This window comes from Microtus oregoni, unplaced genomic scaffold, assembly GCF_018167655.1.
Source record: "Microtus oregoni isolate MIOR12 unplaced genomic scaffold, Mior012 000006F_ref0000085, whole genome shotgun sequence".
Lineage (NCBI taxonomy): Eukaryota > Metazoa > Chordata > Mammalia > Rodentia > Cricetidae > Microtus > Microtus oregoni.
Window position 1 is genome coordinate 37,860,837 of NW_024543065.1, and position 24,114 is coordinate 37,884,950.

At 39.2% G+C, this 24,114-nt stretch overlaps 1 pseudogene; it reads right to left on the minus strand.

Moving 5' to 3' along the window:
- Positions 1-12,437: 12,437 nt before the first annotated feature.
- Positions 12,438-14,137, minus strand: LOC121449776 (annotated as a pseudogene).
- Between the last annotated feature and the right edge of the window lie 9,977 nt (positions 14,138-24,114).

The window sequence follows — 24,114 nt, forward strand, 5'->3', positions numbered from 1 at the left end:
AACTTTAACCATTATTATATTGTTATGAGTGATTACTCTTTGGAAATTTTCTCAAATATGCCCATTATTGCATGAACAGAAGTATTTATTATTTAATTGTCCAACACTGTTAGGTTTCTGAACATTGTTCATGAGGATGAAAGGAAAAAAAAACATGTTTCACTGTATTAACTTTATACAACAGAGGTAGCTAAGAAAAAGTAAATTAGCATATGTCCAATCAATTTTAACCAGTTAAATAAAATAATAAGATAATGTCAAGATTCATATGTTATTTTATTTTTGTCTTATTAAGCATGACAAATAATTTAACTAAAGGCATTCTTTGTTCACAAAAAAGAATGAGGTTTGCAAATATACACTTAACACAGTACACAAGTTTTTGTGCGTAGGTTCACACACGTGTCACCCTCGCTTTATGGTGTGATAGTTTCAACAGTGTATTGAGAATGAAAGGTGATGGAATAACAACTTGACATTGATCAGAAACCAATAATTTACGTGTTGACCTTATGATTAGTATTTTCTATTCCTTGCACTTTGAAAACAGAGTGAAGGTTCACAGGAGTTGTTGCTCACCAGCAGAAAGGGACTCACAGTTGGGAAACACCCAGAGGCAATTGAGGCAGCATTTAGCATGAACCATGTGGGATGATAAACCAGAGTTAAATGAATATCTAAGAGGCAGGAAACTGTGTAAAAGCAGACAAATGTGCTCACCAAGAGCAGAATGGTTTTTGTGGCTCTGGAATATCTGAATGGTATTCAAGGTCTTTTGGACTAGTGATGTTTATATTGTTAAATTTTCCAGTCGTGTGCAAAGGAAAAGCAATGTTTGCAAGAAGGGACAGGATCCTGGTCACACATGTGGAAGAACCAGTGTACCTGGGAGCTTGCAATTTACACTTTGCCCAAGTGGAGTCCATACGGCTGATGACAATAGCCTGAAAGACACTCAGAAAGTAGGTGGTGCTGATGGACACTGTCCTCCCCACCCTGTGGAGATAGAAAAGTAGTTTACACCCGCTATCCCAGAGGAAGTCTTTCAAACCAAAAGCTGCCATTGCCTGGGGCACACCTTTACACAGCAGACTTAAGGTGTTTGCTGTAATCAAGTGCATCAAGATATAGTCTGTGGTCTTTAGCCTGCATCCCCTGAAGTTAAACAACAGATAGTGGCAGAGGAGATAGGAATTTCCCAAAATTCCAATGTTAGTCTGTGATAAGAAGATCACTCCAATAGACACATCTGTGACTGCCATGGCATTGATTCTTGCGGTCTGAGCCCAAGGATTCTGTGCAGGAAGATGAGGTGTAGGTTTCATATATCAAGTGAGTTCAACATTCTCCATCCTCAGTTAATCCTTTGTGAATATTTTCTTCAACCTTATTTTACTAAGAGGCTTTTAAGAGATCATCCACTAGTGTAGGAGGCATTTATAATGTACAAGTTTCCACTGCAAGACAGTACATTGTAATGACCTTTTCATGCTCTCTGTTCATGGTCTAGAAGGCAGCAATGACTCTAATTTTATTTGTAAATTTAGAACTCTAAAAGGTGGTAATATTAGGTGACGTGCAAGGATGGAGTATGTAGGTAAAAGTATGAGTCATAAATATAGAAAAGTAGTATTTCTAAGATTCAATTTCATTGCAATTCGTGTGTGTATGAGTGTGTGTGTATGTGTGTGCACGTATGTATATATTCAACTGTTAAACTGGAGTAACAAGAATCATTTTTACATTTAAAAGGAAGGCAACATGTGTTTTGTTGTTTTGTTTTGTTTTTTGAGGCAGTGATTGTGGAAGATGGGCTGAAATAGAATAAGGTAAAAAAACCCAATTATTGAATATTTTCTGATTAATTTACTTAAAACACCTCTATTTGTACTGCCTATGTGCCAAGAATTACTTCACTTGCTACCTGGAACAGAGTGACCTGGAGAAATAGCCAGAACAACATGCCATTGCCGTTAACATCCTCCTGAGTGCCATGTAGGCTTCTGTAAAATCTCAATTGCTTGTCTTCCCCAACTTGTGGTTTGATAATGCAAACTGAACCCAAGACCAAAGTCTTGCTGGCATTATTATGGCTTTGTTTCCCTGGTGACATCTGCTCTCTCCCACTCTCATCGGTGTCCAGGTGCTTATTCCAGAGCGATTCCCACTACAAGACTTTCTTTTAATTACATTGATCATTAGTGGCATAGGAATCAGACAAGAGTAGTCACTAAATATATTTGCTTAGTGTATAGACCCACTTAGAAAAATTGATATTTAAAAAGTTATTCTGATGAGACAGGTTTTGTAAGAAGGAAGTCTTCTCTCTTTTCCTTCCTTTGAAAGCTACCAAATCATCCTAGTGTATTATTATTTTATAGTAATAACTGATGTGTATAAAGTATTATTTAAAGAAAGTGTATTAACTATCTGGGATAAGCCTTTGAGAGCGCATGCTTGATAAGTGGGAAAATGGGGACTTGAAAGTATTTGAGGATGGACAGAGAGTACAGTAAGTCAGCATCCTCCCTGTAAAGCAGTACATGGATTGCTCAAGCATCAACCCTGCATTTTTGTACTTACACATTCATATGATCTTGCAACAGGCATGATTTTACATATTTGATAGTAAGAAGTATCCTTGTGTGTATAGATATTTATTACATAAGGTGGTAGCCACTGTTAATGAACACCCATGTGTTTTAATTCAATGAGAACAACATAATATTTCTGAAACATGAACCAAGGTAAACAATGAACATCTGTATAAAGATGGCTCTGTCCTAGGACTGATATGTAATAATTTATTTGTGCTAATTTATAGACTGGATATCACTTAATAGAATGATTTGATAGTGTTTTCAAAGAAAAAAACTAGTTTGCATAGCAATACCCAAAAATCTATGATAAGAATCTGTCAGTCATCACATACTTTGTCATAACTTAAAAAAGAAGACATACAGTCATAAAGTGAGATATAAACATTATTATTGATCTGATGATATGCTTATGTACTTATTGATACCTGAGTTAATAAGACCATTTTCAATGAAGCAAGATAGGTGAATAACATTATGAACAAGGGTTATCATATTCACAGATGTGTTGGCAGACCATTTGTTCATTTAAATTGAAAATCTCTGATTTTCATGACATATAATATATATGACTTACAACAGGATTAGGTGAACTTGAGGAAGAGAACTCCAGATGGCTCTCCACATTCACACCAGTCTCCTCTATCAGACAACCACAATAGATGAGGACATATTTTCTACAAGGAGGATGTTTTTAAACAAGTGAAAGTAGCTTAGTGCTGGTGTAAGAAGTATATTATAACCATGCTAACTCCTTTCTTAAAGATTTCTTTTCAAGCTTTCTAGAAGGGAAACAACATAATTATAATGAAAGGCAATGATGCTGAGGTAAAGAAAATTCCTTTCTCATTACCTTCATTGTGTGTCAAAAGTTAGAGAAAACTGTTTACTCAAGCAGTTTCCCTTTGCATGTATTGCTGCCCCAAAACAAGCTTCCTCTAGATACTTTCCACCTTTTATGCAATGCATGGGGAAACCATAGCATCAACCTAGGGAACTTAGAATTCAGGATCAGAGCAAGCACACAAATTATACATGTAAACATTTTGGAAATGTAGTTTCATTTAGACTTAGATAAAGCAACACCCACCACTGTGACTGACAATTTCTTTGGTCTAGAGAAGCAAGTATCAAGCATGAGTCTAAGATCACATTGTTTCTTGTGTCTTGAACTCAATTTCCAGGTCCCCTTCTGTGTCCTATGATGTTATGCCATACAAACAGGTTCAGTCTATAGATCTTTTTTTTTCCTCATAAGATCACCTACCCAGATGCCATGCACAGTTTTCCCATCAACACTTTGCTTCTCACATGACAATTGAAAAAACCATCCATTCTTTTTGTCTCTATGACTAGGAGAAATGTGTAGAAAAGAAGACAATGCCTGAAATATGGGGCTGTGATTCTGTGACCTTTCTTCCCCTCTGACCTGAAATTATCATTTCAACTTTAGTAGTAATGGGTGCACAGATCTGAACAATAATGTTTCTCAGAGTTAACTTTCTTCCCAGGTGATAGTTAAAAAAAAACAGTTACAAGTTTCTTGCTAGATTGTTTTAAGAGACTATCACAAATTTTAAAGAGGGTCTTGTTTCTCCATGATCCTTGGAGGTAGACTTATGTGTGTCCAGGCATAGAGAATTCTTAAGTCTTTCTGGGATCTATTAGTGAACTGCACACTTACCATTCAATTATTTTTTAGAGTTTGTATTTTCAAAATCTATGAATTTTTGATTTCTCATCTCAGTAAACACTTGACTAGTTTCTATTTTAAGGAAGAAAGTGAATAATAAAGCATAGTTCAAAGAAAAAGAACAGAATGCTAACAGTTGGAAATACCTTTCAGTGACTTTCAACAAAGTGTGTACAATTTTGAAAACTTTAAAGTATTTATGAATGTTATCAATCATATCAAGAACTATAAAGAAAAATCAGGAGGGTTTGTAGGGTGATCTGTATATGTGCGACACAGACAGGAAGGCATGAGCTCTGGAGAAAGGAGATGGAGCAAGATGATAGTGAAAGATACCAAGGACAGAGAGACAGAAAAGAAGGAAAAGGGTGAAATGAAGAAATATTAAAAATCCGAAGGAAAGAAACAACATGGCTGCCTTGACCATAATAGTGAACAAAGTGTTGACTCTGTGAAAGACATCAGACATGTTTTGTGCTGGAAACACAAAAATGACTGTTCTTGTGGGCTCAGTGGGATGAGGATTAAGTGTTAAACCTGAAATTATCCACTAATTTTGGAGATCATTTAGTATTTGTGTGGTAGCAGTTTTAATCTAAGAATGTAGTTGAGAGGCGAGCAGGCCTGCTTTTCATCCTGCCCGACTCCCGCATAGTTAGCTGTACACCCTAAATAATAACACGGAAACTGTATTCATTTAAACACTGCTTGGCCCATTAGCTCTAGCCTCTTACTGGCTAACTGTCACATCTTGATTAACCCATTTATAATAATCTGTGTAGCACCACAAGGTGTTGGCTTACCTGGAAAGATTCAGCATGTCTGACCTGGCGGCTGGCTGCATAGCGTCTCTCTGACTCTGCTTTCTTCCTCCCAGAATTCTGTTCTGTCTACTCCACCTCCCTAAATCCTGCCCTATCAAAAAGCCAAGGCAGTTTCTTTATTAACTAATAAAAGTAACACATAGACAGATGACCCTCCCACATCATAAGAACATCTGAGACTAAGATGGAATTGTGAATTAGAAAACAGTCTGGACTACCTACAAATATATTTTCAATAACAACCCTCAGCTACATTGTTTTACAATAGACATAACTTGGCATAATTTTATTCTTTATAAGATTTAAATAAGCATTCTGGAAACCTAGTCAGGTGACTGAGGATGGGTCTAAGAGGAGAACCTATTATCACAAATTTAATAAGCCAGCATAATTTCTAATGCCATTCTACATACAAGTGAGTGTTGCTCTCACACTTCATCAAAGAACCTTTTCTTTGCAACAGAAAGGGACCATTACAGATAACCATAGCCAAAATGAAGACAAAAAGAAATGATTTGGTTTCCACTCATAATTGATGCATCGATGACACAATTCCTACATTTAAGACTCAAGGATCATTATGGAAGATTAGGGCAAAAAGATTGTAAGAGTCAGGAAATCTGCTGCGAGATTTTTGCCTCCTAGAAATGTCAAGAAATCTACACTCAAGAAGTCCCATCAATGTGGCTGCCTAACCAAGACCTTAGCAAAGACAACTTCAGTAGACAGGGCAACATAAAAGGTGAAAATATTATAGAACCAAAACTTAGACAAAGAACTAAGATTGCTAAGAAATTCTGAAATAAAGAGGAATGGTCTTCCCCAGGAAATACCACCCACATTGGTTATAAAATAGTATGGTAGTTTGATGTATTTCACCCCATAAGCTCATAGGGAGTGCCACTACTAGGAGGTGTGATCTTGTAGAAGGAAGTGTGGTCTTATTGGAGGAGGCTGGATGACACAGGCTTTGAGGTGGGAGGGTGATCATGGGCATTATAAGGTAATCCCACATAAGCTCAGAATTGAGTATAAAAAAATGGTTCTTTATTCAGGGGTAGACTTACAGATCACAGTCCTCTGCATGAACAGGGAACAGGAACCAAATCCAGCAGCATCAGGAGAAAGAGACAGAGAGAGACAGAGACAGACAGACAGACAGACACACACACACACACACACACACACAGAGAGAGAGAGAGAGAGAGAGAGAGAGAGAGAGAGAGAGAGAAGGTGTGTGCACACTAGCTTTATGGCTGCATTTATAGTATAAGAGACCAGGCCCAAGTGGATGGTATCTTAAAGGCTATTGGCTGAAGGAGTTCCCACAGCACTTCCCACTTTTGTCTAAATAAGAGGGTTCAAAGCCTAATATAAGACTATATACAGTAAGAACAAATATCAAGTATAAAAATTAGAATTACAAATAGCATAAACAATATCAGACAAGAAATATATAATAAATGTTTCAATGATTATCCTATCCTAAGGAGTCTAAGTCTTATATTAGAAAGAGCTTGGACAAGTCAGGATAGGAAAGTAATTACAACTATCTAGTCTTCAACCCCATCAAAGACCTGAGAAGGGAAATAATATTACTTGAAGAAATAGGCTGCAATCAAGCATCTTCCAAAATGTGCAATAAATGACAGAGACAACTGGATACCTGAGCAATCACTCAAAGTATCATTTGCAGTGTTGGAGCAATCAACTTTGGCTAAGGTCCAGAGTAACTTGACAGACCATTTTCAGAGGCAGGAAAATTTTCAAAACTCTCTTACCCTGTCTTGGCAAGGTTTAACAGTCTATTTTCTTGCATTCTCCTTGTACTGTCTGGGCACCATGCATTTTCATCAGTGATTAAGGCATGGGCATTTCTTTGCCCAAAGATCAGTTTTGCCAAGAAGAAAACAAGCTCCAAGTGGAATATCTTCTGTGCTCAACATTCTCCAGGAATTGATGGGTGCTGCCAGGAGCAGACGTGTCTCATTATCATAAAAAGTCCTAAGTTCTTAAAACATTTTAAATGCCATATTATGAAGATCTTTGAAAAGTTTGAAGAATAATTATCTATCTGAAATATATCTCTGTAAATCTAGAAAACCTTACTTACATGACTACAAGCTTGACTATTATAAGTGACTATTTATTAAACTGTATTTCTGAATTATACATTACATTTTTAAATGAGCAGCACAAAAAGCTATACCTTAATAAAGAGCAGAAATATACATATAAAATTGACCTTAAATTTTTATATCAATAAACCAAGATTCATACCAATGCAAAGTGTTCGTCTCTATAGCATATTCCCCTTTAAAAGTAATAAACATTTGTAAACAATATTTGCAAATTTGGGCATAGTTCTCTCCAAACTGTTTCCTGCTTTTTGTTGGGCAAAGTATTTGGGGGGTTTTATGGAGACCCTTTTGGAGAATCTTGTTCAATCAAACCACAATAGTGTGGAAGGAATTTACAGGTTTTCATCCTATGTGGAAATAAAAGCAGAACTTCTTTTCCAAAGCAACACATCCTTAGAGCCAAATTTTGAAGTCAAGATACCTAATGTATATATGTTGGTTTAGCCAAGCAGCCTGTAAAATGAAATGTTTCTGTATTTAGCTCATTCACAGTAAAAAAAAAATCAAAGAAAACACAATAGTATACATAATCTAGACTCTCTGTGTATATTCTATATTTAGGTGGCTTATTTGTCTTTGCTCCTTTAATCTATATCTGTCTGTATTCTCTTTTTCTCTTTAAGGACTTTTTTCTTAGAATTATTTACTTCTTTTGATAACTCTCTATACTTTTTTCTTCTCTTTCCAAAGCCCATACACATATATCCAACACTGTGACTCATTTAGAGGTATTTTTCATCTGAATTTTATTACAGGCATATTTATAATTAGTTTTTGACCAGAAGCACTGTTTTTCTTTTAAATGCTAAGCAGGCATGGCTAGGACCAACTCTGAAAGCACTGTCTGTTGGTTCTGCCAAGTCCAACATGGTGGAGGCATGTTCACTGCCTCTGAGAGCCATGAACATTGCCCCAGCTTCAAGGTCGCAGTGGGTCTGTGTCACCATTAAGCGATTTGTAACCTGCTACTCATAGATCCCACTGAAGTACTCTGCCTCCTAAAGGAGCTAGAGCTGTTCCTGCAATGAGCTCAAACCAGGAAGCTGCCATTTCAAAACCTCAGATGTCCTCGTGGTGTTTTTACTGCTAATACATAATCAAGAAGACCTCTCTTAAAGGAGCCACAGCATCCCTGTGTACCTGCAGCAAACAGAGACCATCCGGAAAAAAAAATCAGCTAAACTTTGTTTGCTTGTTTTTTTGTTTTGTTTGTTTGTTTCTATAATTCCTTTCCAAACTCTCTCAGGCTTTATATGGATTTAGCTGGCACAGTTGGCATGCCAATTTGTAGCCAGGAGGCTGATCCTCCTTCATGGAAAAGTCTGCCAGATACTATGGGCCTGTAATCTAAAGATGTATGCTACAATGATACAGAAGAACTTTGGGTGACTATCCAGGCAGTGAAATATCTCTGTCAATTCTAGAGTTGTGGAAATTGCTTACAATGTACTTCCTATTTACTTGGGTAATATTATATCTTTCTGGAGTCTTTGAAGGAGTTGAAGAATAGATATAGTTACAGGTTTTTATTAGTTACAATAAAAGATAAAAATAGATATAAATATTGTAACTGTAATTCTTCCTTGATGCCTGTTTTGTAATATATAATTTTACTATGATAAAGTTAAAACATTCTTTTTTTATTTAGACAGAAAAGGGGAGATGATGTGGGAAATCCTTTTGTATATATGTTGCTTTCATTGGTTAATGAGTAAAGAAGTTGCTTTGGCCTGTGATAGGTCTATAGAGCTAGGCAGAAATACTAAACTGAATGCTAGGAGAAAGTAGGTGGAGTCGGTAAGACACCATGTAGCCACCACAGGAGACAAATGCTGGAACCTTGCTGGTAAACCATGACCTTCATGGTAAAATATAAAATAATAGAAATGGGTTAATTTAAGATGTAAGAGATATGCATAAGCCAATATGCCAAGCAGTGTTTTAATTAATATTGTTTCTGTGTGGTTATATCGGGTCTAGGTGATCAATAGAATGAGCTGTCTCCAACAACAGGAGGGTACACCTTTAATCTGAGCCACACCTTCTGTTGTTCATGTGTCACTATGGGGCGGGCTTTGAGGTATTTTTTCAAGCATCACTCAGAGAGACAGTCAGTTGACTTCCTGTTGCCTGCAAGATGTAGGACATTTGGCTATTTCTCCGGCACCATGCCTGCCCGCATGCTGCTGTGGTCCCCACCATGATGGATTGAACCTATAAATCGTAAGAGAGCCCTCTCAATTAAATATTTTCTTTATAAGAGTTTCCATGGTCATGGTGTTTCCTCATAGCAATAGTAAACCCTAACTAAGGTAAATATCAAGTCATCAGCTTGGAAATCAAATATATACAGGTAACATTATATCAACTGAGTAGTGTGTGTTTATGTTGCACATACATATTTCAAGAAAAATATTTCAAGAAAAAGCCATAAATTTGAGAAAGAGCAGTGCGATCATGGGAAGAGTTTGAGTGAGAAAAGGGAACAGTAAAACCAATGAAATTATGAAAAATTAATAAAAATCTATAGGGTAAAAATTTACATATTTCAGGCAAAGGAAGTTCTGATTCATATATTTTTTCAAAATAATATAGACTGTAATTATAGAATTAAAGTCTTTTGAAGCACTATTTTCAGAGATGGAGAAAAAATAGTCACAGAACATGGTAGCAGAATAATGTGCTTCTCTTGCTAGTCCATAGCAACTAAACAGCAAGGGAAATGTTAGGAAAACCTCTTTGAAAGATGGATGTTTGTAAATTCCAAAACTAATTTACCATTTTAAAGCAACACAGACAACCTGGGAGATATACAAACTCCATGATAGCAGAGAAACGATTTGAGAGTCATCACAAATGAAAAATTCAGGCAAAATGACATCTATCTGAGGTGGCTATAATATAAGTTTGTTATCATAGTTTTGGGGTTTGGCTCACAAAGTTTAAGGCTATGTGAAAGTTAATGTTGGGTAGTCAGTTGCATGCAGGAGAGTGATGATGTGCAATGGGCAAAGGTACATGGTGTACATGCAGAAAACACACAGCAAAAGAGAAAGAAAAGTTTTGAGGAAGGGTCTTAGGTGCAAAGGAAGGGGCTTAGTATTTCACTAAGTTTATTTTAAACTTAATACAGTAGAATGATATTTAGATAGGTCATAAGAAAAAACATGTGTGCTAATATTTGTGTAGAAGGGTGTGGAAGAGCTTTTGAAATTTTAGTACATGGCAAAAATTAACAGATAGAGAAATATCAGAAACTGTAGGATGTGACTATGCAGAGAAAAACAGATTCAGCTTGCAAATTAATGTGATTGTAAAGGCCAGATTGTAAGTTACTGTTTGAACCCCAGCATTTCTTTATGGTCAAATGTAAACTGAATTGAAAGTCTCCCATGGTGTTTTTTTTTGTTTTTTGTTTGTTTGTTTGTTTGTTTGTTTTTTGCATGGGAGACAAAAAATATTGTTCTTATAAATTGTCACTGAAAACACATATTTGCCACAGTTGAGATTGACAGTTTTGAGTTTAAGTTAAGAGCTTAATGGAATATTTACTGTCTTTCCTATGGGCTGAAATTGGATGTAGGACAGACCTGGCTGCTGCAGTTCACTTGCATCTTGAGTTTTGTGCACTGGAAGGAGCATCCCCTCCTGTCTTGTGTAGAATGAAAGGTGAATGAGGGAAGAGATGGGGCAGAACGTGGAAGAGCTCACAGTGTGTATGTTGGAGGTCCCTGCTCATTTTCACCAATCATTAATCTTTTCCCTTATGGTCAACTTGCAATAGTCATACTGATTGTAATTTTGTTTGCATTCTAAATTCTAACATTCCAAGAGAAGCAATGTCAGCAGGATGGCTTATAAAAACATTTCTATGTAGTTCACTAAGCTTTAATTTTGACAGCAGCTCACAACAGAGCAGAGTACCCTTCTGGGATTTAGATGTTCAATCATGAAGTTTTCAGCACACAAGGAGAATCCTGGAGACCCTTGTCCATGAGCAAGGACATTTGGCTGAGGCTCCAGATACAGTCTATCTCTACTTTCTCCATTTCTCCCTTCCATTAAAGGCATTGGAGTATGTTAAAAATTAAAACCTTGAATGTAGTTGTCAGCATTTTTATGAGATAGGTCTATTAGTCTGCAGGACTTTGAGAAGAGCACAACTGCAAACTTTCATAACAAGCAGTTGAGTATTTTATCTAACTTTAGATAAAAGTCCTGTCTGTAATGATAGAGATGAAACTGATGGGCATTGCGTGAATTAATACGAACCAGACACAGAGAAATTTTCACCGACATGCACAATCTGCGAAAGCTTAATTTCTAGAATCCTAATAAAGTGTGAAAAACCCCAGGTACTGAAGAGTGAGAGGAAATACTGGTCAGCATATACACAATTTCAGTTATAAGATTAATTGGTCCCAGGTCTGCAAAGATGGCTCAGTTGCTAAAATGTTTACTGAGGAAGCCTTAAGACTCGAGTGTGATCTCTAGCACCTAACCTGAGCAGGTAGTGCAGTAAAGCATCATGCCGTTGCAATAACAGTAAAGCATGCACTTGTAATAACAGCGCAGTAAAGCAACATACACTTGTAGTAACAGTACAGTAAAGCAGTGTGCACTTGTAACGACATTGCTGCAATGAATGCATCATGTGCTTGTAATAACAGTGAAGCAGAGGTGGAGACAGGAGTGTCTCTGGACCTGGCTGACCAGCCAGTCAAACTGGACTCATGAACTTCAGGTTCTCCGACATATGCTCTCAAAAAAGGTGAGAAAGTTCTGAGGCCCTAAATTAAACAATAGTGAAACATAATGTTTCTCCTTCAGTGACTACATGGTGTCTTCTCGACTATGCCTGCTATCTTTCTCTGTGTTCGGATTTCCCTCCTGGCTTTACTCTGCTCAGCCATTGGCAGAAACAGCTTTATTTATTAATCAATAAAAGCAACACATATACAGAAGTACATTCTACATCATACCATCCCTCCTCTTGCCTGCTCTTGCCTCCTACCAGCCTGCCACCATCTACTTCTCTCAATGGGTAAGGGCTCCCATGACCTTAAGAGCTCCCATGATGGCCCCAAGGGGAAACCGGGAAGCGGCCATCGCATAGGGGATGGGGGCGGGGAGACCACAAGGGGACTTTCTGGGGAGCAGTTTAAATAGACTGGGGGAGTGGTCAAGATTTTGGCTGGCTGTCTTGACCCTCTTCTGGGGAGGGGTCAAGGTTTGGAGGGCTCAGGGATGGGGCCTCCAAAGATGAAGGCCAGTGACAGGGACTTACAGACACACCATTAGAAACAGCAGGTGTCTCCACGTTCCTGCCCACAGACGACTGTGAGTCTTCGAACTTGGAAGTTGTGTGGTCTTGCTCACCAGAAAGCTGGCCCCCAAGGACACCAGCACAGTGGGGATGCCTGCACTTTGGATCACAGAGATCTTACTGGTCTTCATCAGATATACTGGTTCCACATGGTAGGGTTCACACTCACCTCGAGGGGACAGGAGTTCCTTGGGAAATATCTCAGGCACCCTCTTTCCCTCCGCGCATAGCACAGGCACGGTGTTCTCTCTGGCCAGCTTCCTTCCCCGGGCGGACAGAGTTATTATTGGCCCCATGCGTCATGTAGTGTACCTTCAGGTTGCCTTAGTGGTGAAGGCTCTCCCACAGATGTTGCAAACAAAAGGCTCTTTGCCTGTGTGCTTCAGCTCATGGATCTGAAGGGCGCTGAAGGTGTACACGTCTTTCCACAACGTGTACAGCAGTGTTGCTCAGCTTTAGGCATGACTGTGCTGCTAGCAAAGGCGCCACGCCTGAGGACACGCTGGAGGGTCACACAAAGGTGCCAGGAACTTCAACTTTGAGGGCTTTGTCCTTGACCTGTGACAGCCAATGCAGATGCAGAGATGTTTGGGAGCTCCACTTTTCCTTTCTTGAATGGGTTGAGTGCCACAGTAGAGAAGGGACTCTGAAGAAGCACAGAGTCCGGGGTCTGAGGTAGCAGGGCGCTTAGGAGGCCAGACAGAAAGTTGGGGAGAATCCAAGTCCCATTAGGCTTCAAAGTGAAGGACGTAAACCCCGAGGACAAGTGCTGGGTGTAGGGGAGACACTGACATGGGTTAGTTTGTTTGGCTTGTTTCAAGGAATTTAGAGACAGAGCCGGGTTTGAGGATTTCTAGCTGAGCAGGGCCACAGCAGCAGACACCTGCTGAGGCACATGGTTGCTTAAGAACTTCATAGTGTCCACACCCGCCCACTCTGATGTGGAGAGCATGTGTAGCCCACAAGTTCACCTGGACTCGGATTTGTTCAGTGAGTGGGATCCGCTGGAGCTGCTGCTGCTGCTGCAGACACAGAATCTGCTCCAGGACCATTGGGTGCTGTGGGAAGCTGGCACGGGTACTGCAGGGGCTTCCACATCCCTCTGATTCACTGCCACCTTGGTACCACAGAGAACCAGCAGAGTCACATTGGTGTTGGCCACTTTGCCTTTGAGTAAATAGCTTATGTCCTGGGATGTAGGTCTCTGTCTTTAAGTACAGGGTGGAATTGGTACCCAGCTTTTACTTCGAGTTCCCTGAGTTGCCGCTGTTGTCCTGGTGACTGTCCTTATTGCTTGGGCTGTCCAGCTGGTGGCTCAGGACAGCTCTGGGGAAGTCCTCTGAAGACACTGGCCTCTTACTGTCATTCATGATGAGGACAGGAGGATTTTTAGTGCAAGTTTTCTTGTGTTCCATGAGCTCAGAGAAACTGAAGAATTCAACACACTTCTCGCAGACGTGAGTCTCTTCCCACAGGGGGCGCTTCACCAGGGCCCTGTCCTCCATCACTTCATCGCCATTTCCTGGGGAGTTCACTGGAGCACCGGGTGTGTAACCCGATCAGCACATGATCGGTCTCCAGAGGGCGCCAGAACGCTTAGCGGGGGCTCCGACCACCGGCGAACCGCTTAAAAAGCAGAAAATGGGGATGTTCTATCGGGAACTCACCAAGGCCAGCTGGCCTAGGTCTGAAAAAACATGGGATAAATCCGGACTAGCTGAACATAGCGGACAATGAGGAATACTGAGAACTCAAGAACAATCGCAGTGGGTTTTTGATCCTACTGCACGTACTGGCTTTGGGGGAGCCTAGGCAGTTTGGATGCTCACCTTACTAGACCTGGATGGAGGTGGGCGGTCCTTGGGCTTCCCACAGGTCAGGGAACCCTGATTGCTCTTCGAGCTGATGAGGGAGGGGGACTTGATCGGGGGAGGGGGAGGGAAATGGGAAGCGGTTGCGGGGAGGAGGCAGAAATCCTTAATAAATAAATAAATTAAAAAAAAATAAAGCTCTGGTTATACAAAAAAAAAAAAAAAGCAGAAAATGCTTCCCAAACCCCAGTGGCAGCACACACCCAGCGACCTCAGGGCGCTGCCAGGTTGAGCGCGACACCAGCCAGTGGAGGTTTCAGGAAGCCCTTCTGTAGCAAGCTATACTTCCAGCCCCCCAGAAAGCCAACCACCAAAACCAAAAAAAAAAGAAAGAAAGAAAGAAAGAAAAAAGAAAAGAAAAGAAAGAAAGAAAGAAGAAAGACAAAAAATAACTAAGTATGCGTTCACCCCAAACAGAGCTTAGGGACCAGGAGTGAGGAGCCCCTCCTCTCCCGAAGAAGCAGGAGGGGTTAGGGTTAACCCTTTGTTCCAAATGGACCAGGCAACTCAGCCTCTCCTCGCCCCTCCACCTCCCTCACACACATACTAGCTCTCCTGGCCAAGGCAGAACGAGTCCACCTCAGCTGCAGGGCCCTAAAATATGGGATGCTCCAGCACCCCAAAACTCACATCCTCTGCCTAGACCTTCCATTTGACCTGAAGGGGTAAAAGTAAAACCGGGTGGAGGGTCACTGAACTCTTGATAAACTCGGGAAGTTGCGGGGAAGTAGGATCACACTCCCGGAAAAGTGACGCGTCCAGTTGAGCGCGTCTCCCGCTGCAGTGCACGACCCACCAAGCGCGGAGAACTGGAATCTGATGAGAGAACCAGGGAGACCCCTCCCTCCCCAAGGTTCCCAATTTCTCCAGCGACGGTCCGGCGGGTTGGGGCGAGGGCCTAGTGGAGACCAGCAGGAAAGGGGCTCGCCCGCAGATGACGGCCATTTGTCCTGAACTCCCGCGGAGGCCCGGCCTAGTCAACCGCAGTCGGACCTCTGCCCCTTTCACCTCCCGGACGTGTGCTGAGCAGTGGTACCCAAAGGATCCGTGCAAAAATATTAATAAACTAAAGAGCGAGGGTGCTTTTCGGCGGGGGTGACCATGCACCCACCTCGCGGGTCCTGGCTGGCACCCTCCGGCTGGCGGTAGTGTGAAATCAAAGATGGCTGGAGGTCAGACCCGGAAAGGTTACTGCGAGGATCAGCAGCAGGCCTCGTAATCCCTGGGGTAAAAGCCGAAAACAGAGAGAAAAAAAAAAAGGAAACGAAATATCTAAATTAACGAAAAAATAAAATAAATGCCTCCGAAAGGAACTAAACTGGATGGCCTCCCATGCCCTCTGTGTTGTGTAGGTGGAGGGCACCCAGTCCTGCGGTGAGAAGAAGTTGCGCCCTATCCCCCCACTCTCCTGTTTTCTTAAGAAAAAAAAAAAGATCCAAGAAATGAAAACAGCATAGATGTACATCAGCTGATCAATGAATAGCTAAAATGTGGCATAGTTACACTATGGAACATTATTCATATGTTCAGAAAATTAGTTATGAAATTCACTTTGAAATGAGTGGACTTGTTAAGAATGATTCTTAATGAAGTAATGTGGACTCAGGAACTCAAAAATGTCTTTTTCTTCCATTAGCAAGTGTTACTTTGAGACTTTGTGTTTCATTTGGAATGTCCGTAGAGGTCAAGAAATTAGTAGATGTCCATTAGGGTGTATTTTAAGGAAGATGAGACAGAATGTTGTGATGCCAAGTTTAAAGGGGGAATAATGGAATTGGAATAGTTAAATGAAGTCGGGAATGGGATAGGAGGTTAGAGGAGGGAAAAAGAAATCTAGAAAAGAGAAATCAACAATAACAGGGAAGTAAATATAACTTCTTTATATTCTTTACAACTATGGTCATTATTTTATTACCCTGGATGACTATTCTCTTAAAAGCATTTTTTAATGAATAAAAGAAATAAAGTCACTTTAATTATTATTTAATTTCTAAGCATATTTCACTTGTGAACAGAAGGAATCTAACATATTACTTGACCCGGCTTACATTGAATACTTTTCTGAGAGATGATAAATTAGGTAAGTATGACTTTATAATCATATTTAATGTGCTATATATAGGTAATTAAATACATGTCAAGATGAATATAGAAAAAACAGTACACAGAATAGGATATTAACTTTACTTCATTGAACGTCGAAAATCTCCAAATAAACAATTTTGTTTCAAAGTTCAATTTTGTTCCTGGAACAAATATAAGAACAGAATTGCAACCACACACATCGTAATAGGAAAGCAGAAATAAATATGGATGCAGGTATGTAATCATATGAGTTTGCCATTCATTGTGCCCATAGACTATTTATCGTTGTACAAAGAGTGAGTGAGGATGACTGAGGACAGTACTGATCTTTGAAAACAAGCAGGCATTGTGTGTTTCCCATAGATGATCATGGGGCTTCTCTGTTCCTGACACAAGTAGAACAAAGTGTCTTCACTTGGGAGTTACGGCACATAAGCAAGAAGGGACTCACAGTTGGGAAACAGCCAGCAATGAAAAGAGACATATTCACCAGGAACCAGGAAGGATTATAAATGAGAGCCAAACAGACTTGACAGATGGAGGAAAGCAGATAAAAGCAGATAAAGGTGCTCATCAGCAGAAGGATGGTTTGGGTAGCTCTGGTATGTGGTGAGAATTGAGGAGAGACCTTGCTCCTAAACATGTGCTGCATACTCCGCTTGTGCCTATGCAGGATGAGCACCATGGAGCCACTGGCCCACAGCATTAGCCACATGCATATAACGTCAGGGAATGACAGGTAAACCATATGCAGAACTGCATCTATTTCCCCAATATTAACAGAAGAACAGTACCCAAAGTCTTTTAGCATTGTGATGCTTTTATTGCCCTGTTTTGAACTTATGTTTATAAGAAAAACAGTATTTATAAGAAGGTTCAGAATCCAACTAAGGTTTATGCAGGCAACAACATACTTGGGAGCTTTGCATTTAAGTGGTGCCCACTTTGAGTCATTAGGACTGATAGTTATGGCTTGGAAGACACTCAGGAAGCTGATACTGCTAAAGGACATACTCCTGCCCACTTTGTGGATATAGAAAACTTTGCATTCACAATCATTGAGGAAGTCTTTCCAACCAAAACCTGCCATTGTCTGGGGCACTCCTTTACATAGGAGAGTTAAGACATTTGCTACAATCAAATGCATCAGAACCCAGTCTGTGGGCCTTAAACTGCTTTGGGAAAAGTAAAGAAACAGATAGTAGTAGAGGAGAGACAAATTGCCCAGAACTCCAAGTACAGTCTGTGATAAGAAGATCATTCCCATGGTCCCATCACTGTCCGTCATTTTGTCTGGGTCTGGTGTTTTAGTCTCAGGTTCTTGCATGGAAGATGAGGCATGGTCTGTGTGTGAAATTCAACATCCTCCACTGACCACACTTCTCTCTAGGAATATTTATAAGATGTTTTCCTTAGTCAAAAACTCAAGCTTAGAAAAGGTTAGCAATGTACAAGTCCCTACTGTGAAGACAGAATGAAGAAAAATTTTCCACTCCTCACCATATATGTAGAGTTCCCTGCTATGAGCTTGATGTTGAAGGATGAGGGAAGCAGAAATATGCAGCAACATGGTGAGCGTTTGTAAGTTTAGTCTTGATTAAGGCTAAGGAGGTTTCTTGAGCCTGGCTGCTTCCTAATAGATAGCACAATGGTTCCAAAGGCATTCCTGAAACCTATCCATCATAGAACTTCAGATGAACCTGTTGTATGCCAATTTTTGTCCTTAAGCATTCCCTTTCACTTATAAGTGGTCATATGTATTTCTTTTGCTCTCAGTGCTTTCTAAATCTTTGGGAATACTTACTGTATAGGATGCATCAGTTGTGAGTGCTTTTTAGGTACATTAACCAAAGATTATTCATGAAAGAAAATGCAAAGCAGTTTTTATGCCAAGTGCATTGGTCTCCACATTATTCTGCTAATAACCCATTTGAATTTGTGTTAGGGACACAAGTTTAATAAGATCTACAACATGTATCTTTCAATAAACACACATGAAACAATCCAGAACATTCAAATCAATATGTAATATAAGATTAGAAAGAAATTAGCTTCTGCTGAGTTGAGGTGATTCATTCAAGTGACAAATAATATCAAAGTCATTCAAACTATTATCAATAAATTAACATTGCTGACTGAAAATCATAAGGATATGCATGTAAACTATCATGGTATAACATGCTGAACTGTAAATTTAAAAAAAAACTGAGATACACTTTAAATGGTCATCAGATTATATAATACTTAATAAACATTATTATTTATTACAATTATATATACTATGCAAAACTGAGAAAACACAAACATTTCTCATGTGCCTCAACATTCCCACTGGTTCACACATATCTGGTTCCCACATTACTAATGTGTACTTATGAGAAAGGGGAGACTGATTTAAAGGAGGTAAAAGGAGAAAGGCAATGTTCTTTCAAGAAGTCAGCGTAAGAACTCAAGGTAAATACATGAATTTTTTTCTTTAAAACTTTGTCTTCAAAGCTTAGGAATAACCCGACCCACTAACCACAGATACCATGATTCTCAGCCTGCATGAATCTTTGTTGTTACTGACTGCATCTTGTGCCCAGTATCTGAAAGTGACTGAGATTCAAACAGAGTAGAAGCATCTTTCCAGTTCTTCATACTGTTTGAAACAAGTCTGGGGAAACCTAAAATTCAGCCTTACGCCCAGAAAAATTAGGTTAGGGGTCTCAGAATGGAAGCTGAGCATCTAACTGACTATAAAACAGCACTGATCACCTTCAAATCAGGTTCAATTATCACTTTTGTTAATCCTCAATGATCACTATCAAGGATTCTTTTAAGTTAGGAAAATCGGTTTTACTGAGATTTAGGATCCTGTTTCTCGTTCTATCTAAACTCATGCCTTGAGAGTTTCCTTCCTGTCTGTCTTTGGACATCTTTTCGTCAGTCCTGTTAGTCATTTCTATTATTTTTAGTTCAATCCTTCAATGCTGATATTCTCACATACATATTCCTATTCAATAATTAAATTTTCTAGCCAATTCTGCACATATACCATATCAACAGCTCTAACCTTCCAACCCATCGACACCTCCCACCCCATTTTACTGCCCTGATCCTCACAACTCTCTCTGAGCATTCAGTCTTCATTTGGTTGTGTCCTGCCTGAGACTAACCTGGGCTGTCTGTGTGACTCTGTATTTGGAGTTCTCTGCTGGAGACCTGGGCGTGTTGGAGACCTGGACCTGTCAGCAATGATTTCCTCAGATGCTTCACGTGGTCCTTTCCTTAAGAATCTGCCTCTCAGAAAAGCTGCCATTGGGGATTCCCCTCACTTTCTCTTTATTGAGATGATGATCTGAGTGCCAGGATCTTTCTGTTCAGAAAGTGTGCTACGTTGAATCTGCTGGTGCCTGGGCTATTTGTCTGTAACTCTGTGATTTCCCCTCCCTTCAGACCTGTAATTACCACCTCACTTATAATATTAAGGTGTAGAAAGGCTTGGGGAGCCTAGAACTTTGTAGAAAACTATTTTCCCAAGGTGACAATGTTCAAAAACCATCCCCATGTTTCTTTCTAGCCTCCCTTCAGTAAACATGTTAAAGTTTGAAGATGTTCAAATAAGATATCATCCCTTGTGGCAGAAACGTTTTTAGTGGAAGTATCTTGAAATTCTGATCTATGCACCTGAAGGACTACCTGGTGTGTGGGCACCCAAAAATTATTGTTCATCCTAGTATTAAGCTATTCCATATTCCTCATTACTGTGAGTGGCATCATTTTAGTTATTGAAAATATACAATGAAGAGATACACAGAAATATGTTATTTTCTCCATGGTCAGTGTTTGGATCCATATGTCTGCTGTTTATATTTTATTTACAAATTAATGTAGAAAGAAGGTTTTCTTTCTTTCTTTTTTCTTTTCCTTTTTATTTGTTATTTTTATTAGTTCACTAAGATTTCATACATTGTAATTTGATCACGCTCGTTCCCCTGCCTCACCGCCTCTCATATCCAAGCCCACATACCTACTGGCCCACCATTATATTTTCTATCTTGTTTCACCTATTCAAGTCCATTTTGTGCTGCCCAAATACTTTTCCAGTGAGGGTCTATTCCTGGACTGTGGTTAATCCACATTGGGTCTCATACTTAGTGCAAACGTTCTCTTCTCCTGTCTGTTCTCAATTGCCAGCATCTCCTCAGCTGAGGGTGGCATTTTGTGTCCACTTCGCATCTCCATGCCAGGATCTCCACTTTCAACTTGAAATATAAAATTAGTGCTGTCTTTCTCTTGTCCCTGAGAATATACCTTGTTCCATGCAAACCTGGAAATGTATGTCATTATAGATGCAAGTGCCTGAAATAAGACTAATGTCAAGTTGAAATGTAAGTGCGAAGGAACAAGAGCAGGTAGTTTCTGTGGGAAGTAGAGAATTTGCCTTTAGTCAAAGAGATGTTAGCAATATAACTTTTATATGGGAGACATACACTCTTGGTGCTTCTTACTCTAAGGTATTACCATATCCTGTTGAGGTAAAGAGATCTGGCCCCACAAGTAGATTTATTACATCATCCCATCCCAATTAATGTAGTACCAGAGATGATAAGAGAGAGAGAATGAGCAAGACACTTGATGGGAAAATCAGAAAAGAGACAGCATGGGGTTAATCGGAGTGAGATAATGATCTGTGAGATTTAAAAAAAATCATCAATCACAACATTACTTCAAGGGTATATTGGAACAGAGACTGCTGACTAGCAGGATGGCTCGGTGGCTAAGAATAGTTGTTTCTCTTACAGAATCTTGAATATTATATTAGGGACTTGAAGGGATGACTCGCCTATGAGAAAGTATTTGATGTTAGTATTTCTGCACCTGAGTAACCTTACTTGGAGCAGTTTTATTTCAGGCTAATACAGTTAGGTGATTTTTTTTATAATTTCATTTATTTTGACAGCTGAAGCTGATCAGCATTTTATCATATACTTTTATCACACTTTCATTATCCATTAAACATTAAAACCCCTTTGCTAGCAGTCATTTAGTCCCTACATCCCACCTAACAGGACGGGATCTTGCTACTGGTTTTAACTTTTCACCATATGTATGTAGATGGCAAAGCGCTATTGCTGGAAAGATCAAAAGCTTTGGATTCATGATAGAAAAATAGAACTGTAAGTGTACCGGAGTCCTTTTCACTGCAGGGTACCATTCCTGAACTAAAAGATGTTATACAGGATATTATGAGACAAGGCATCACTGGTCATAGCTACCTGTGATCTCTACAAACTATGGTCCAAAAGGTGAGTTTAGATATGTTCATTTGGGTAATGGTAACAGAATATTAATGGTGTAACAACCACTTGGAATGGATCTGGAGTTTATTCTACAGGAAGATTGGAAATTATACATTGTAAATCCATTCAGATACCCATACCTGGATGAGGGACCTAATTTTGTTATTTAGTTATTTTGACAATGTTGAGAAAGTAGAAAGTCACTTTCTAATATTTGTGTTTATACACGTAGATAATCAATACTATACTACTATCAGTATAACTGCTATTCCAGAGGACTACACTGAAGACATGACAGACAGGCCGCATAAATGACTGAAAATAAATGAGAATTGAGTGTTCAGACCTAAATAAGGCTTTCATACTTTTCTCTGCAATCCTCAAAGAAAATTACATAAAAAGCAATGGAAAAAATGTTAGATTCAAAAGACAAGAAGAGTAGCAATATGCCATCTTCAGGGCAATACCTAGCATTATAATCATGACTCTTAAGACCACACTGGGTCTGCACTAGAAAGGTCAACACCCAGGAAGAAAAGGAAGAGGGCCTGAGAGGGATTATCCCTTACTGATTAAGTATTTTCCACTGAGTGGCTCAAAGAAAGTGTCTTCATTTGGGTGCACCCTAGTGACTTTACTAACCTCCAGTAGACACTCCCAATCTAAATGGCACACAAGTGTTCCTAGATAAACTAAATGGGTCACACAATAAAATCAAAAGTCACATATCTGGGAAAAGCAAAAGTAGGGATGATATGTGGTTATAGAGGAGGAAAAGGGGTGAATAACCACAGTGTAATACATACATGGAATTGTAAATTACACAACTTAATAATAAATGAATAAATAAATAAAATGTTTCTGCAAATCAAGTTAAACAATTCATCTACCAAGGAGGCAGCCTATGAATGGAGAAAGCCTTCAATAGCTACACATCTAAGGTAGAATTAATATCAAGAGAATATGAAAAATATCAATGAATATGGATCTCTAGATTAGGTATCTCTAGATTAGGACATAGAATCGTTTTGATATTTACCCAAGAAGGGTAATACTGGGTCATGTGATATGTACATATATATTGACACACACACACACACACACACACACACACACACACACACACACACATTGTCCTCTTTGAGGACATCCACATTGGTTTCAATAGAAACTGCATTGTTTTCCAGTCTGACCAGCAGTTAAACAGTGTTTTAATTCTGCACACAAGTTCCAGTCTCTGTTCCTACCTGTTTGTTTGATCTTTCCCATTTAGAGTGTGGTGAGATAATGGAACCACAAGAACATTTACTTTGTATTTCCTTGATACATAAGGATGTTTAAGGTGGATGACTACAAGGAAATACTACCTCCTATTCATTACGTCAGGTGCACATGTCAACTCACAGTGGTGGTGCCAACATGTAGAAAACATTTCAAACCAAGCACAGTTGACACAGGAGGACAGAAAGACATGAGGAGGCATCTTTGACACTGGAGCAGTGTGTCTTCATTTGTGAGCCGAATACAATCTAGTTGATATTGATAATTGCATGGCTGACTCATACACAGATGTTGAAAACATACTATTGGTAATTTAAAACTTTCGTATGACAATAAGAACACTATGATATAAGGTCATAAAGTGTTTTGTGGAAAATAAACCCATTGAAAAACCCCAAAATTTGGATTAGAATTTTAAAAAGTGGAATTTATCAGTATGAAAATAAATTTTAAAAGTTTAAGTGAACAGATAAAAGAAAGCAAAACAGGAAACAGAGGGACGCCTAAGTTTTAAATGCTCATTATTTTGTGGTATAACACCAACAACAACTATTTAAGAAAAATATTGCTTAATTGAGTTTACTGGCTGTTTAAGAAAGAAACCTTGATGTATAAGCTACATAAGACCAAAAATATGAGCAGACCCTATTATAAGGTCTGCAAAGCATATTAATTCTTTGTAGTATTTCTAAGTTTCATAATTTCAAGTTTTATAAATATAAGTTCACAAAGACTACAATATGAATTAGTGGCTTTCCTGTAAGTTTTAGAGATGTGGTCAGTACTCTAGCAGTGTGCTTTCTGTTACCCTCTGTGTTCATAATGAGACTTCATTTTTAGAAATAATTACAGTGAGATAATGCCTATCTATAACTGGCTACTGAACATTTTAATGTGGCTGCTTTGATGTGATATGTACCATCAATTGAAATTCACTATGTGTTTTAATATTTGTCCTAACAAGTTCCCAAATGATGCAGATGCTGATGGGCAATGGACAATTTTGAGCAG